The sequence below is a fragment of the Aegilops tauschii genome, chromosome 1 (genome assembly GCF_002575655.3).
Source record: "Aegilops tauschii subsp. strangulata cultivar AL8/78 chromosome 1, Aet v6.0, whole genome shotgun sequence".
In the NCBI taxonomy this organism is placed as follows: Eukaryota; Viridiplantae; Streptophyta; class Magnoliopsida; order Poales; family Poaceae; genus Aegilops; species Aegilops tauschii.
The window spans coordinates 126,175,711-126,191,806 of NC_053035.3; positions in this window are offsets into that span (position 1 = coordinate 126,175,711).

The following is a 16,096-nucleotide window of genomic DNA, read 5'->3' on the forward strand; positions in this document are numbered from 1 at the left end:
AACTAGTGGTCTTCGTCAACCATCAACACTTGATGTTTTTCTTGATTTCTACCTTCGTCGATTTCAGCATCACGAAGAGCTCGGGAATTACTTATGTCATCCCTTGCATACTATAGTTCATCACGAAGTTCTACTAACTTGGTGATGGTGACTAGAGAATTCTGTCAATCACTATTTTATCTGGAAGATTAACTCCCACTTGATTCAAGCGATTGTAGTACCCAGACAATCTGAGCACATGCTCACTGCTTGAGCTATTCTCCTCCATCTTTTAGCTATAGAACTTGTTGGAGACTTCATATCTCTCAACTCGGGTATTTGCTTGAAATATTAACTTCAACTCCTGGAACATCTCATATGGTCCATGACGTTCAAAACGTCTTTGAAGTCCCGATTCTAAGCCGTTTAAGCATGGCGCACTGAACTATCAAGTAGTCATCATACCGAGCTTTTGTCAAGCGTTCATAACGTCTGCATCTGCTCCTGCAATAGGTCTGTCACCTAGCGGTGCATCAAGGACATAATTCTTCTGTGCAGCAATGAGGATAATCCTCAGATCACGGATCCAATCCGCATCTTTGCTACTAACATCTTTCAACATAATTTTTCTCTAGGAACATATCAAAAATAAACACAGGGAAGCAACAACGCGAGCTATTGATCTACAACATAATTTGCAAAATACTATCAGGACTAAGTTCATGATAAATTTAAGTTCAATTAATCATATTACTTAAGAACTCCCACTTAGATAGACATCCCTCTAATCCTCTAAGTGATCACGTGATCCATATCAACTAAACCATGTCCGATCATCACGTGAGATGGAGTAGTTTCAATGGTGAACATCACTATGTTGATCATATCTACTATATGATTCACGCCCGACCTTTCGGTCTCCGTGTTCCGAGGCCATATCTGCATATGCTAGGCTCGTCAAGTTTAACCTGAGTATTCCGCGTGTGCAACTGTTTTGCACCCGTTGTATTTGAACTAGAGCCTATCACACCCGATCATCACGTGGTGTCTCAGCACGAAGAACTTTTGCAACGGTGCATACTCAGGGAGAACACTTTTATCTTGAAATTTTAGTGAGAGATCATCTTATAATGCTACTGTCAATCAAAGCAAGATAAGATGCATAAAAGATTAACATCACATGCAATCAATATAAGTGATATGATATGGCCATCATCATCTTGTTCTTGTGATCTCCATCTCCGAAGCACCATCATGATCACCATCATCACCGGCGCGACACCTTGATCTCCATCGTAGTATCGTTGTCGTCTCGCCAACTTATTGTTTTTACGACTATCGCTACCGCTTAGTGATAAAGTAAAACAATTACATGGCGATTGCATTGCATACAATAAAGCGACAACCATATGGCTCCTGCCAGTTGCCGATAACTCGGTTACAAAACATGATCATCTCATACAATAAAATATAGCATCATGTCTTGACCATATCACATCACAACATGCCCTGCAAAAACAAGTTAGACGTCCTCTACTTTGTTGTTGCAAGTTTTACGTGGCTGCTACGGGCTTAGCAAGAACCGTTCTTACCTACGCATCAAAACCTCAGCGATAGTTTGTCAAGTTGGTGCTGTTTTAACCTTCGCAAGGACCGGGCGTAGCCACACTCGGTTCAACTAATGTGAGAGAGACAGACACCCGCCAGTCACCTTTAAGCAATGAGTGCTCCCAACGGTGAAACCAGTCTCGCGTAAGCGTACGCGTAATGTCGGTCTAGGCCGCTTCATCTCACAATACCGCTGAACCAAAGTATGACATGCTGGTAAGCAGTATGACTTATATCGCCCACAACTCACTTGTGTTCTACTCGTGCATAGCATCAACGCATAAAACCAGGCTCGGATGCCACTGTTGGGTTATGTAGTAATTTCAAAAAAATTCCTACGCACACGCAAGATCATGGTGATGCATAGCAACGAGAGGGGAGAGTGTTGTCCACGTACCCTCGTAGACTGAAAGCGGAAGCGTTATCACAACGCGTTTGATGTAGTCGTACGTCTTCACGATCCGACCGATCAAGTACCGAACGCACGACACCTCCGAGTTCAGCACACGTTCAGCTCGATGACGTCCCTCGAACTCCGATCCAGCCGAGTGTTGAGGGAGAGTTTCGTCAGCACGATGGCGTGGTGACAATGTTGATGTTCTACCGACGCAGGGCTTCGCCTAAGCACCGCTACGATATTATCGAGGTGTAATATGGTGGAGGGGGGCACCGCACACGGCTAAGAGATCAATGATCAATTGTGTGTCTATGGGGTGCCCCCTGCCCCCGTATATAAAGGAGCAAGGGGGAGGCCGGCTGCCTTTGGGCGTGCCAAGGAGAGGGGGGGAGTCCTCCTCCTAGTAGGAGTAGGACTCCCCTTTCCTAGTCCAACTAGGAAGAGAGGGGGGAAGGAAAGAGAGGGAGAGGGAGAGGGAAAGAGGGGCTGCGCCCCCCTCCCCTAGTCCAATTCGGACTCCTCATGGGAGGGGGCGCGCCACCTCCTGGCTGCTGCCCTCTCTCTCCCCTCAAGGCCCACTAAGGCCCAATACTTCCCCGGGGGTTCCGGTAACCCCTCCGGCACTCCGGTTTTATCCGAAACTTCTCCGGAACACTTCCGGTGTCCGAATATAGTCGTCCAATATATCAATCTTTATGTCTCGACCATTTCGAGACTCCTCGTCATGTCCATGATCACATCCGGGACTCCGAACAACCTTCGGTACATCAAAACATATAAACTCATAATATAACTGTCATCGTAACTTTAAGCGTGCGGACCCTACGGGTTCGAGAACTATGTAGACATGACCGAGACACCTCTCTGGTCAATAACCAATAGCGGAACCTGGATGCTCATATTGGTTCCTACATATTCTACGAAGATCTTTATCGGTCAGACCGCATAACAACATAAGTTGTTCCCTTTGTCATCGGTATGTTACTTGCCCGAGATTCGATCGTCGGTATCTCGATACCTAGTTCAATCTCGTTACCGGCAAGTCTCTTTACTCGTTCCGTAATACATCATCCCGCAACTAACTCATTAGTCACAATGCTTGCAAGGCTTATAGTGATGTGCATTACTGAGTGGGCCCAGAGATACCTCTCCGACAATCGGAGTGACAAATCCTAATCTCGAAATACGCCAACCCAACAAGTACCTTTGGAGACACCTGTAGAGCACCTTTATAATCACCCATTTACGTTGTGACGTTTGGTAGCACACAAAGTGTTCCTCCGGTAAACGGGAGTTGCATAATCTCATAGTCATAGGAACATGTATAAGTCATGAAGAAAGCAATAGCAACATACTAAACGATCGGGTGCTAAGCTAACGGAATGGGTCAAGTCAATCACGTCATTCTCCTAATGAGGTGATCCCGTTAATCAAATGACAACTCATGTCTATGGCTAGGAAACATAACCATCTTTGATTAACGAGCTAGTCAAGTAGAGGCATACTAGTGACACACTGTTTGTCTATGTATTCACACATGTATTATGTTTCCGGTTAATACAATTCTAGCATGAATAATAAACATTTATCATGATATAAGGAAATAAATAATACTTTATTATTGCCTCTAGGGCATATTTCCTTCAACCTCAAGTATGTAGTCCAGATGCACTTTCCCAGGGAGATGTCAACAAACAACACTACCGAATACGAGGGGTTGCTTGCCGGTCTCAGGATCGCGGCAGACCTTGCAATCAAGAAGCTCATCGCCAGGGGTGATTCACAGCTTGTCGTCAAGCAAGTTAACAAGGATTACTAGAGCCCGTTGATGGACGCCTACGTAGATGAAGTGAGGAAGCTGGAGGAGCGTTGACGGTATACAAGCGGAGCATGTTCCCCAAGGGGAAAATGGCATCGCCGACTACTTGTCGAAACGCGCTGCCCTCAAACTGCCTGTGGAACCAGGTACCTTTGTGCTTCGACTAACTCAACCATCCGTTAAACCATCGACGGGGCAGAACAAGCGGAGGAAATCAGGTCCCGACAAGTACTTTCCCGCCGAGCTCCCAGGAGCCGCCAGCAGGAATGTTGCCGGGGACGCTGAGCTTGCCATGGGGAAACAGACTCCGGCAGGGCGTCAAGCCCTGGCCGTGGAGATAGCCGCCCCCATGGCAGAGGAGATGTCGTTAGTCCTTGCCTTCGAGCCTCAGGCTCCGGCATGGGCACAACATACCGTTCGTTTTCTCCAGCAGGGGAACTCCCTGAGGAGCAGGAAGAAGCGGAGAAAGTAGCCTGCCGGTCTGCCATGTATCATTTCGTCGACGACGTTCTGTACAGAAAAAGACCAAACGGTGTGAAATTGAAGTGCATTCCCCGGGAGCAAGGACTGGAGCTGTTGGCAGAGATACACGGAGGCATATGTGGCTCCCACATAAGGTCGAGGGCCCTTGCCGGCAAGGTTTCTTCTGGCCCACTACCCTCCAGGATGCTACGACACTAGTAACCAAGTGTGAATCGTGTCAGTTCCATTCAAAGAAGCTTCATCAACCAGCTCAAGCTCTCCAAACAATCCCTCTTTCCTGGCCATTCTCGGTCTGGGGACTCGACATACTGGGCCCCTTCCCCCGTGCTGTCGGGGACTTTGAGTACTTGTACGTTGCAATCGACAAGTTCACAAAGTGGCCAGAGGTGGAAGCGTTGAGAAAGGTGACAGCACAATCAACCGTCAAGTTCTTCAAGGGGCTAGTCTGTCGTTTTGGTGTACCAAACAGAGTCATCACCGACAACGGCACGCAGTTCACAAGCCGCACCTTCATGCAATACATTCAAGACGTCGGCAGCAAGGTCTGTTTTGCTTCTGTTGCGCATCCTCGGAGCAACGGCCAGGCGGAGAGGGCAAATGCTGAAGTACTTCGGGGCCTCTGGACAAGGACTTTTGACAGGCTACATAAGTGCGGAAGGCGCTGGATTGATGAATTGCTGGCGGTTCTTGGTCGATCAGAACGACACCAAATCGAGCCACCGGCCAGACACCCTTCTCCCTCGTTTACGGGGCAGAAGCAGTTCTCCCCACGGAACTCACATACGGGTCACCCCGAGTGCTCGCTTATGATGAGCTTGAGCAAGAGCAACTGCGGCAAGATGATGCAACGCTCCTTGAGGAAGATCGTCTTCGGGCGGCTGTGCGAGGAGCACACTACCAGCAAGCCTTGCGCCGCTACCATAGCCGCAAGGTTCATGCCCAAAGCTTTGAGGAAGGCGACCTTGTTCTTCGGCGCCTTCAGTCGGCCAAGAATTCCAACAAGTTGACGCCGGAGTGGGAAGGCCCTTATCGGGTAATACAAGTCACCAAGCCCGGCGCAGTCCGCCTGGAGACCGAAGATGGTATTCCAGTAAGCAATTCCTGGAACATCGAACATCTTCGCAAGTTTTACCCGTAAGGCGCGGTTGCCGGACCCCCCGGCAGACCACCTTTTTGTACAAGCCTTGCCGGCAAGGCATGTAACCCTTTGTACAAAGCTAGGCGCAGACCCTGAGCATAAATAAATGAAGCGCTGGCGCCCTAATTTTTAGCATGCATGCTAGGTTGAGTCTCTTTCTCGGTTAGGGTTGATAGTGCTTAGCGGCGACTAACCCCTAGCATAGAGGTCGAGTGTGCGTCTCTCTGTTCCTTCCCGTCCCTTTTGGTTCGCAGGGTGCATGGACATTTCTGCTGAGCTGTTTGGAGGAAAGAGAACAGGCCGGCGCCCCGACCCCGGCAAGCCAAGGTTGCCGGGGGCTGCAGATCCAAAGATCCGACCACAGCAAGCCAAGATTGCCAGGGGGCTGCAAAATCAGATAAGTCTTTCATCCCCCACTCCCTACTTCCGTATGGAACTTGAACGTATGAGACTTCGCTCACTCTTATGCCATCATGTTCCCTCTTTCCCGTGTCCAAAAACCTTACTTTGGGTCGGAACTCGGTCGTAGTGCGGTGGGATGGGAACGGGCGAAGGGCCCAATCCTACTTTGCCCCTACCTCCGCCAAGGGCGTGAGTTTAGTCGAGCTATAGAGCAGGAGGACGGCAAGGTCTGTTGCCGGGTTATAATGTTTATCTTAAGATAACGAGGACTCGTTCCTTGGTGCGGGCCTCGCCTACGCGCAAAAGAAACCAGGCAAACAGCCTTCTCTTCATTAATACGTTGTTAACGAGTAAAATTCATACGGAATGCATACATGAGCAAGGGGGTTACAAGGTTTAAATCTTACAAAGGCCCGTAGGCTTAAAAACTGAAAAGAGATAAGGTGTCCGTAATCCCTTTCTTGTCCCTCTCCTCAGGAAATAGAACAAGAAGGCGAAAGGGCAAAAGGAGTGCCTAGGCGAGGTACGAGCGGCAGAAGACACCAAGAGAACATCCCGGCGGCCGTCCCGAAGAGGGCTGGTGATGATGGTGTCGGGAGAAGAGCCGGAAGATGAGGCAGCGGGCCGGCAATACGCGGTGAAGGCGTCGATGCCCGCGTACTCCGACTTGACAGCCCGCCACCCGCCCTCTTCGTCTTCTCCGGCCTTCCCACACCAGCCGCCCAAGGAGGCGACCCCGAGAAGTTCAAGGAGCTGGCGATGCAGATGATGGTGCTGCCGGCGTCGCCCAGGGATGGTGTGTCCGACGCCTAGTCGGACAAGTCATCCTCCCGCCCGCTACCCTCATCGCCGCTGTCGCTGTCCTCCCCATCACTGTCACTCGAGGAGGAGGTTTCGTCATCGGTCGAGCTCTCCGCATAGCACCCTAGCCTATGCCCTGAGCACCCGAAGACCTTGACGGAGAGCAGGTCGCTCTCCGCTAACTTGAAGCAGAGGACGTGTCCCTCCATCAAGCAGTGGGCACGCGCGAAGGTTTTCCAACCCCGACGGAGGAGCATTATACGAGGGGCGGGGAACCTTGTGTTCGCCCACATGGCGCCATGGCAACACCCGTTCATGCGAAGCCTCAACCTCGGTCGTTGGTCGACCTCCAGCGCCCTCGCAAACGCTTCAGGAAGACGGAGGCGGCTGCGTGCCGGCTCACGCAGTTGAAGAATGAAGTCCAGCACCGTGTCCCCGACATGGCCGCTCAGTGAAGCAGGAGGAGACGGCAGAGGAGATGGAGACGGAGATGATAACGACGCGGGTGTTCCCCATCCACGCCCGCCTCTGCCTCGACCACCTCGCCGACCGCGGCCCCGGCCGGCGCCTCTGCCTCTAGCGTGGCCTTCATCTTGGGCGTCCGGCTCTTCTTTGACCGTTGCCGCCCTCTGGCGGGAGGAAGACCTGGCCGCCTCCGCAGGGGCACGGCCCCGACCACGCCCTCTCGCCATGACGAAGGGAAGAAAAGGGACCAGATAGAGAGAAGATGGGTGCGAGAAGACATTGTCCCTCACCCCTTTATATAGAGGGACGAGGCCGAACGAGCCTGAACGCGACCGCCCCAATCGACCAATCCAGCCACCGGAGGCACAAGGGGACGGGGCCGACCCGCTGCCCCAATTAGCGGCGCCCGGCCCCTCGCCCCGGCATTAAAGCCCACGCCTTCTGTGTCCACCGCCTGCCCTTCCTGACGCATGGAGGACACGTGGAGGGCGAGCCAGGACCTAGATGGCAAGTGGAATGGCCGTTTCGTGCCCCCTGATCGTGGGGCGCGGGTGCCATAATGGCCACGACCCGAGTCCACTTAGTAAATGAGCCGCACCCCTGCGGCTTCCTCTATTCTTCCATGGGGAAGGCGCGGGCCACCTCTTTACCATTTACCATGATGTGACGCATGAGGGCAGCAACCGCCCCATGCATGACCCCCACGTCACGCACGACCCCCACGTCGCGCATTCAACGTAGGTCGTGGGGAGGCGCAACTGGCAAGGGAGTTACTGCGGTGAAAACTCAGCCCCGCGTGCCCGCGCACCATTCTGGGCCTAGCCCAACAACGTGATGCGCTTATGTGTGGCCCAGGCCGGGGGGCTCCTGTCGGTGTATGAAAGTAGGGGCTCTCCTTTGTACCCCTTTAGTTGTGCACGGGCAGTCAGAGCCACGCCAGCGACCACACTTAGCAAGGCAGAGGAGGCAAGCAGAAGTGCAAGGCTACCAGAGCAGCGCTCCAACCAAGGGCGCGGAAGACGGAGCAACAAGATGGGCTTTCCCCTGGCAAGACCCTTGCCGGGGCAGCCTATGTAGCCCCGGCAAGAGCCTTGCCAGGGCAAGTCGCCCCAACGCCAGCATTGCAGCCACCCTTGAGCCTGAGAGTTCCGACACCATCGACAACGTTGGAACCAAGGCTCGAGAAGTGCCTGCATGGTGGCATGCAGATATTTATGAAGACAGAGAGCCTACAAATCCTAGATGAGGACCAGAAGACAAGACAACCGCAAGGCTCCTTGCCGAGGATGCCCACGATGCCCCGACAAGGCACCTTGCCGAAGACATCCGCAAGGCCCCGGCAAGACTCTTGCTGAGGGCGCTTATAAGGCCCCGGCAAGACCCTTGTCGAGAATATACGCGAGACCGTGGCAAGGCCTTGCCGCCCCATTGCCGCCCCAGCTCAGCGGCCAACCCACCAACTAAAGCAAGTACCCACGTAGCAGTACGTGGATACTAATTCAACTAGTCAAGCACCTGCATGGTGGCATGCAGATCTTCGTGAAGACCCTACCACCATGCCAACTTAGCAGCCTGCCAACCTACATGGCGCTGCACACCTCGTTGGCCTAGATGCGTGTCGAAGCAAGACGGAGTGGCGACGGATGGGACGGGCCTCATTACCGTCCCTGATAAAGCAAGGGGACACCTCAGGAGCGCATTGAATGCATTTTGTCCCATAATGACAGGCGATAAGCTTGTACACTGTATAGCTTTCCACCTCTTGTGTGCCACTGTGGCAGCCCCTTTGACTATAAAAGGAGGCCCACGGCGTATTGAGGAAGGATTCGGATCTTTTGGACGACGCACACACCGTAGCTAGTTCAAGAGCTCAAGAACACTCAAATATACACCAAAGCAGGACTAGGGTATTACGCATCCTCGCGGCCCGAACCTGGGTAAACGATCCTCATGCTGACTTCTAGACCCGCTCTTTACACAACCCCGCGCCCGCCAACCATAGAAGGGATCCCAGTGATCCCATAGGTGTCGTTTCCACCGACACGTAACAATCAGCCACATAACAACAATGCCTGACCTTATGGTCGAGGTCAGGCTAATCATGTTGATCTAAATGAAGCTCAAGACCAGCCTGCCACTGTGATGGGTACTCTTCTCGTTAATTCAATATCGGCTTTTGTTTTATTCGATTCAGGAGCATCACATTCATTTATGTTAGAAAAATTTGCATACGCACACGACATTCGATGCGAGCCCATGAACACTCCGATAGTGGTACGCACCCCTGCGGGACGATGTCAAACTACCATGACTGGTCGCGACGTTCCCGTTGAGATTGAAGGGTTGGAATTCCTTGTTTCTCCCATTATTCTGCGGTCTTCCAATATTGACCGCATTCTAGGAATGGAATGGTTGAAAGCACATACTGCCTCTATCATTTGTGCCACCAAGGTCATTCACCTCCTACATCCTTCCGATGAGATAGTATGCTACCATGCTCAGATTGTTCAAAACGCCAAAGCATGACTTTATGTCTTGAATGCGTTGAACGCAGCACCTCTTGAGGGAATTGAAAAGATTCTAGTTGTTCGCGACTTCCTAGATGTCTTTCCAGAAGAACTTCCAGGAATACCACCTGCCTGGGCTGTCGAGTTCGTCATCGACTTGAAACCAGGCACCGTTCCTATTGCCAAACGACCCTACAAGATGCCGCCTCATGAGCTCCTTGAACTTAAAGAGGAAATCTACAAATCTCTTCGCAAGGGTTTCATTCGTCCAAGATCCTCTGCTTGGGGTGCACCTTCTCTCTTTGTGAAGAAGAAGGAGGGAACGAATCGTTTGGTCCAAGACTATCGTCCTATCAACCAAGCTACGATTCAGAACAAATATCCCCTTCCTTGGATCAATGATCTGTATGATCAACTAGCTAGTTCATCGATATTCTCTAAACTCGACTTGAGGTTGGGTTACCACCAGATCCGTGTTCGTGAAGAGGATATTCCAAAGACCGCATTCATCACTCGTTATGGTTCTTACGAGTACACCGTCATGTCTTTTGGCTTGACCAATGCTCCAGCCACATTCTCTCGTCTGATGAACTACATATTCATGGATTACCTCGACAAGTTCGTCGTAGTCTATCTGGATGATATCCTGGTATATTTGAAGAACAAAGAAGAACATGCTGAACATCTTCGACTTGTTCTGGAAATCTTCGAGAACATCAACTTTATGCCAAGTATTCCAAGTGCGAATTCTCGTTACCCGAAGTCACCTAGCTTGGTCATCTCATCTCCAAGGATGGTATTGCCGTCAACCCAGAGCGCGTTCAGGCTATTCTTAACTGGACCCCTCCGAAGACTGTCAAGCAAGTCAGAAGCTTTCTTGGACTAACCAGCTATTGTCACCGCTTTGTCGAGAACTTCTCCAAGATCGCCAAGCCACTAACCAATCTGCTACACGAAGGCGTTAAGTTTGATTGGACTGAAAAGTGTCAGGGAAGTTTCCAGGCACTCAAGGATAAGCTGACTTCTGCCCCAGTGCTTGCCCCCCTGATTCTCGCAAGGACTTTGTCATCTATTGCAATGCTTCACGTCAAGGATTAGGATGTGTCATAATGCAAGAGCGTAGGGTGATTGCTTATGCCTCCCGTCAAGTACGTCCTCACGAAGAAAATTACCCAGTTCATGACCTCGAGCTTGTTGCGGTTATCTATGCACTAAAGCTATGGCGACAGTACCTTCTCGGTAATCGTTGCGAGATCTTCACCGATCATCGGAGTCTGAAGTATCTGTTTACTCAGCCAGATCTGAACCTGCGTCAGCAGTGATGGATGGAAGCTATTGCTGACTACAACTGCGGTATATCCTATACCCCTGGTAAGGCTAATGTAATGGCTGATGCCCTGAGCCGCAAGTCTTATTGCAATAACCACATGGTTCATAAAGATCAGCCTCGCCTTTATGAAGAACTTTGCAAGCTGAACCTTCAACTAGTTCCATAGGGTTCACTGAATAATCTTGTCCTGGAACCAACTCTTCTCAAAGCTATTAAGTCTGCACAAGCCAAAGATGCTCACGTTGATTTGATGAAAAAGGATCTTGCCTTAGAGAAATCCAGAGATTTCTCACTTGGTGAAGATGGAACCTTATAGTTCAGAGATCGCATTGTAGTACCCCGGTTCGAGATTATGATAGAGAAGGTGATGAAAGAAGCGCATGACACCCCTCTCTCTATTCATACGGGAAGTACCAAGATGTATCTAGACATCCGTCAGAAGTATTGGTGGTCTAAGATGAAGCAAGACATTGCTCGATATATCGAAGAATGTGACGTTTGTCGTCGTATCAAAGCAGAACATCAGAAACCGGGTGGACTTCTACAACCGCTTCCGGTTCCTGAATGGAAGTGGGATAAGATCCAAATGGATTTCGTCACTGGCCTTCCCAAGTCTCAAAAAGGTAATGATGCTATCTTTGTCGTCATCGACCAATTTTCGAAAGTTGCTCACTTTCTGCCAGTCAAGGAGACGATCACTGCTAGTCAATTAGCAAACTTGTATATCTCCAGAATTGTGTCAATCCATGGCATTCTGAAGGAGATCAGTTCAGACTGCGGCAGTATATTCACTTCAAAGTTCTGGGATAGTTTCCAAGAGGCAATGGGAACTCATATTACCTTGAGCACTGCTTATCATCCCCAATCCCAAGGCCAAGTTGAGCGAGTCAATCAAATTCTTGAAGACATGCTTCGGGCTTGTGTAATTTCTTTCGGCGAGAAGTGGGAAGAATCTTTCCCTTATGCGGAGTTCTTTTATAACAACAGCTATCAAGCCAGCTTGAAGATGGCACCCTTTGAAGTGCTCCATGGACGTAAGTGCCGAACCCCTCTGAATTGGTCAGAAACTGGGGAATGGACGCTCATTGGTCCAGACATTATTCAACAAGCTGAAGAGCTGGTTCGCATTGTCCGGGATAATCTCAAGACGGCCCAGTCCCGCCAGAAGAGCAACTATGACCGGAAACACTGGGGTTCAACTTATCAACCTGGTGAACAAGCTTATTTGTGTGTCACTCCTTTGAGAGGCACTCATCTGTTCGGAGTCAAGGGCAAGCTTGCTCCGCGCTACATTGGTCCTTTCCGCATTCTCTCCCGTCGTGGACTGGTGGCTTATCAATTGGAGTTGCCACCTCAGTTCTCTCATGTCCATGACGTCTTCCACGTGTCGCTACTTCGTCGATGCTTCAAGGATCCGGAACGTGAAGTGGATCCAGAATTGATTGAAGTTCAAGATGATCTCACATACAAAGAGCATCCTATCCGCATTCTTGAAGAAGCTGAACGTCGAACCCGCCAGAAGGTTACCAAGTTCCTCAAGGTGCAATGGTCGAATCATACTAAAGATGAAGCCACTTGGGAACGCGAAGATAACCTTCGGGCTGAATACCATGATCTTTTCCCTTTTACCTCTTAATTCTCGGGACGAGAATTTTTTTTAGAGGAGGAGAGTTGTAACACCCCGGTGTAATGATGCTACAGTAATCCCTGGGGTTAAGTTAATCATTTTGCTAAACAAGTGTTTGATCATCACTGTCTCATGTCTCTTCCATATTTCCCTTTGAATGCAAATTCAAAGGCTAAGTGAAATTCAAAATTGCTCAAACAAGAAAACTAAAATGTTCATCTTGTGCCAAATAATGCATAATTAATATTGGTGGTGAACCAACATTTTTGCAAAGTGTCTAAATGGCCTAAAATAGCTAAAACAGAAAGTTTTTAAAAGAAAAGGCAAAAGTTAAAAAAGAAAAGAAAAGGAAAAGTAGAGGGGAGAGAAAGCCCCTGCCCCACTTGGGCTTTGGCCCACCCTATCTAGCTGGCCCAGCTAGGCCGGCCCACGCCCCCTCTAGGGTCGCTCCTTCCCCCTCCCTGTTCCTACGACCATGCCCACGGTCGCCGCCGAACCCACCTCACCGGCCATGCCGCTACAGGCGCCGTGGGGAGGATAAGGACGCCAGCGTCGGCGCCCTGGTTTTCGCCGAGATCTTTTCCCCCTCACCCACTTCCCCCTTCTCCCTCTCCCTCTCCTTCATTTTGGAGAGGAGGCCGACGCGGTCGCCGCCGTGCCTCGCCCGTCCTCGTGGCCACCGAGCCCCGTTCGCCTCGCCATCGTGCCCATCGTCTCCGCCAACATCGTCTACCCCGTCCCCGTCCGTGAGCGCGAGCCGGGAGCCACTGCGGGGAGCGGATCGAGCCGCCCCCTTTCGCCTCTGCCGCCCGCGAACTCCGTCGTCTCCGGCAACTGCTGCCGCTACTAAGCTTACACCGGGCCACCTTCTGCCTCCCCGGTGAGCTCCTCCTCCTTCTCCCTCTCCTTGCTGACTTTGGCGCGCTCCCTAGCCGCTTTCCCCACGCGCGCCCGAATGCAACACCGCGGAGCTCGTCACCGGCGAGTCTCCAGTGACCAGTTGGTCACGGGCGTATGCCCATTAGCTTCACCGCATCACGCAGCACCTGCCTAGCCCTTTCGCCCAAGCCGTAGCATGCCATAGCTCTGTTTCGTCGTCACCCGTAGCCGCTCCGCCACAAACCTCGTCGCCGGCACCGTTTCCGACCAAGTCCGTCCGTGCCACCTCCACCAATCGACGCGGCGTCGAGTGTCCGTTTGAACGGACCTAGCCGCAGGCCGAACGGCGCCGTAAAACGCGAATCCGATGAGGCCCGAGCGGCTTCGCCGAGTTCTAGTGTCGCCGGCGGCGAGGTGCCGGCCGCCGCCGCCGTGGCTGGCCGGGCCCACCCCTGGCTCACTGCCAGTGGGCCCCATGGGCCCTAGTTGACTGGGTTGACCCAGTCAACTGCTGACTTGGCAGCCCAGTGCCACTGACATGCGGGCCCCATCGCCAAGTTAATTAATTAAAATGATTTTTTTAATTAGACTGAATTAGTTTAGTCAATTACCTATGACAGGTGGGGTCCAGTAGCTAATTAACCCAGATTAGTTAGTTTAATCCACTATTAGACTAAGAGAGGCTGACATGTGGGTCCCAGTGGCCCCACTGGTCAGGTTTGACCTGGTCAGCCGCTATGTTGACTGCTGACATCATCAACACGTCATGCTGACATCTTTTTCCATTTCTGTTATTTTTAAATAATTTCATAATATGTTTTAAACTTTAGAAATTCATAGAAAATAAACCGTAACTCGGATGAAAATGTTTTCTACATGAAAGTTGCTCAGAACGACGAGACGAATCCGAATATGTGGTCTGTTTACCTGTTAGATGCCTCTAACTATCTAAACATGGAACTTTCCTCCTCCGGTCATCTGTCTGATGCAGGTCCGGAACAGGGAATACCTTCCCGGTTGTTCCCCCCTTCACCTATTCGTGTAGACATACGTTAGGTCACACCCGGCACGCCATATTACCATGTTATGCTTTATGTTGCTTTGTTTGATGTATATTTATTTTTTCTTCCCCCTCTTCTCTCCGGTAGACCCCGAGACCGATGTTGCCCTTGTGATCGACTATGTCTCCGACGACCCTTCTTCCTTTACAGCAGAGCTTCCAGGCAAGCCCCCCCTTTGATCATCCCGATATCGCCCATTCCATTCTCTCATGCTTGCATTAGATTTTGCTACTGTTATTGTTTGCTCCTATTCTGATGCATAGCCTGTTTACTGTAAACTGTTGTTGTTACCTACCTGCTTATCCTAAACTGTTTAGTACAGGCTGGGTAGAGACCCATCAGAGACCCCCACTTTGTCCCGACTGCCCCGCTGGATTATCAGAAAACCCGATCAACGGGATCGAAGACCAGGTGTAAGTGCATCTAGTGCCCTTAGTGATTTTGCTGTATTGAAGACTTATAGGTTAAGGGACTAATGTGTTTATGAGTGTACACAGGTCTATAAGTCTATGAGGAGTTTGATATTTACAGTGAAAGTCGACCCCTAAAAATGAAGTTCTTCAACTGAAGACTTTGGATTTCTGAAGACGTTCTGAAGACTTTGAAAGTGAATAAATTGGTGTGACCTTGAAGACTTGGTATTCATTTGAGGAACATGAAGCGTGAAGACTTTTGTTTTCGTAGTTTCATTTTCTCTTTCTTGAGTCATAGGAAACACCGTACTGTGAAAGGGGGTCGAGGAAATACTAAGGAAAAATTTCCATGTGATGCTCAACTCAAAATCCTACACCTACCAATCCCTTCGAGTGAAGCCTTTGGAAATCTCATACAGTTCAGTCATATTCTTCAGTGACAGAGACGAAGTTCTTCTGGTCTCTGAGGAATTTGTTCTAACTGAGGAGTTAGGAATTCGCCAGTGCAGATTGCCTACACAGTGAGGAACATGATAGCCCTGAGGAATTTGATACTCAAATTTCCGACCGTTGCTGTGCTATGCGCCAGCTGTCCCAAAATATCTACCCACCTAACGGTCATATCATTGAAGGGCATTTATGTCTTATCATGGCGGGTTGCTCCCTAGGCTATAAATAGCCGCCCCCTACAACCACTAGCTGGTTGGCTGCTCCGAGAGAAACTGTCACTTGTCAATTGAGAGCATCCCATCCTCCGAGGACTTTGAGCGAAAATCATCAAGTGAGGAAAACCCAAACGCAAACACCTACAAACCCCAAGTGATTGAGCATCACTGAAGAGAATGATCCTGCGTGGATCCGACGCTTGTTACCTTTGAAGACTGTGCTTCTTCCAGACGGTTAGGCGTCATGGTCTAGAGCATCCAAGAGGAAATTGTGGATAGCCGAGTGACCGAGTTTGTGAAGGTTTGGAAGTCACATGAAGACTTACCATGAGTGATTGGGCAAGGTCTGTGTGACCTTAGCTCAAGGAGAATACGGTGAGGACTGTGTGTCCGGGACTGTGTGTCCTCAGGTTTAAATACCTAGCCGCTCCAACCAGACGTACAACTGAGACAGCAGTTGGAACTGGTCTACCAAATCATTGTCTTCACCAAGGTTACTGGTTCTATTTCCTCAACTCTTTC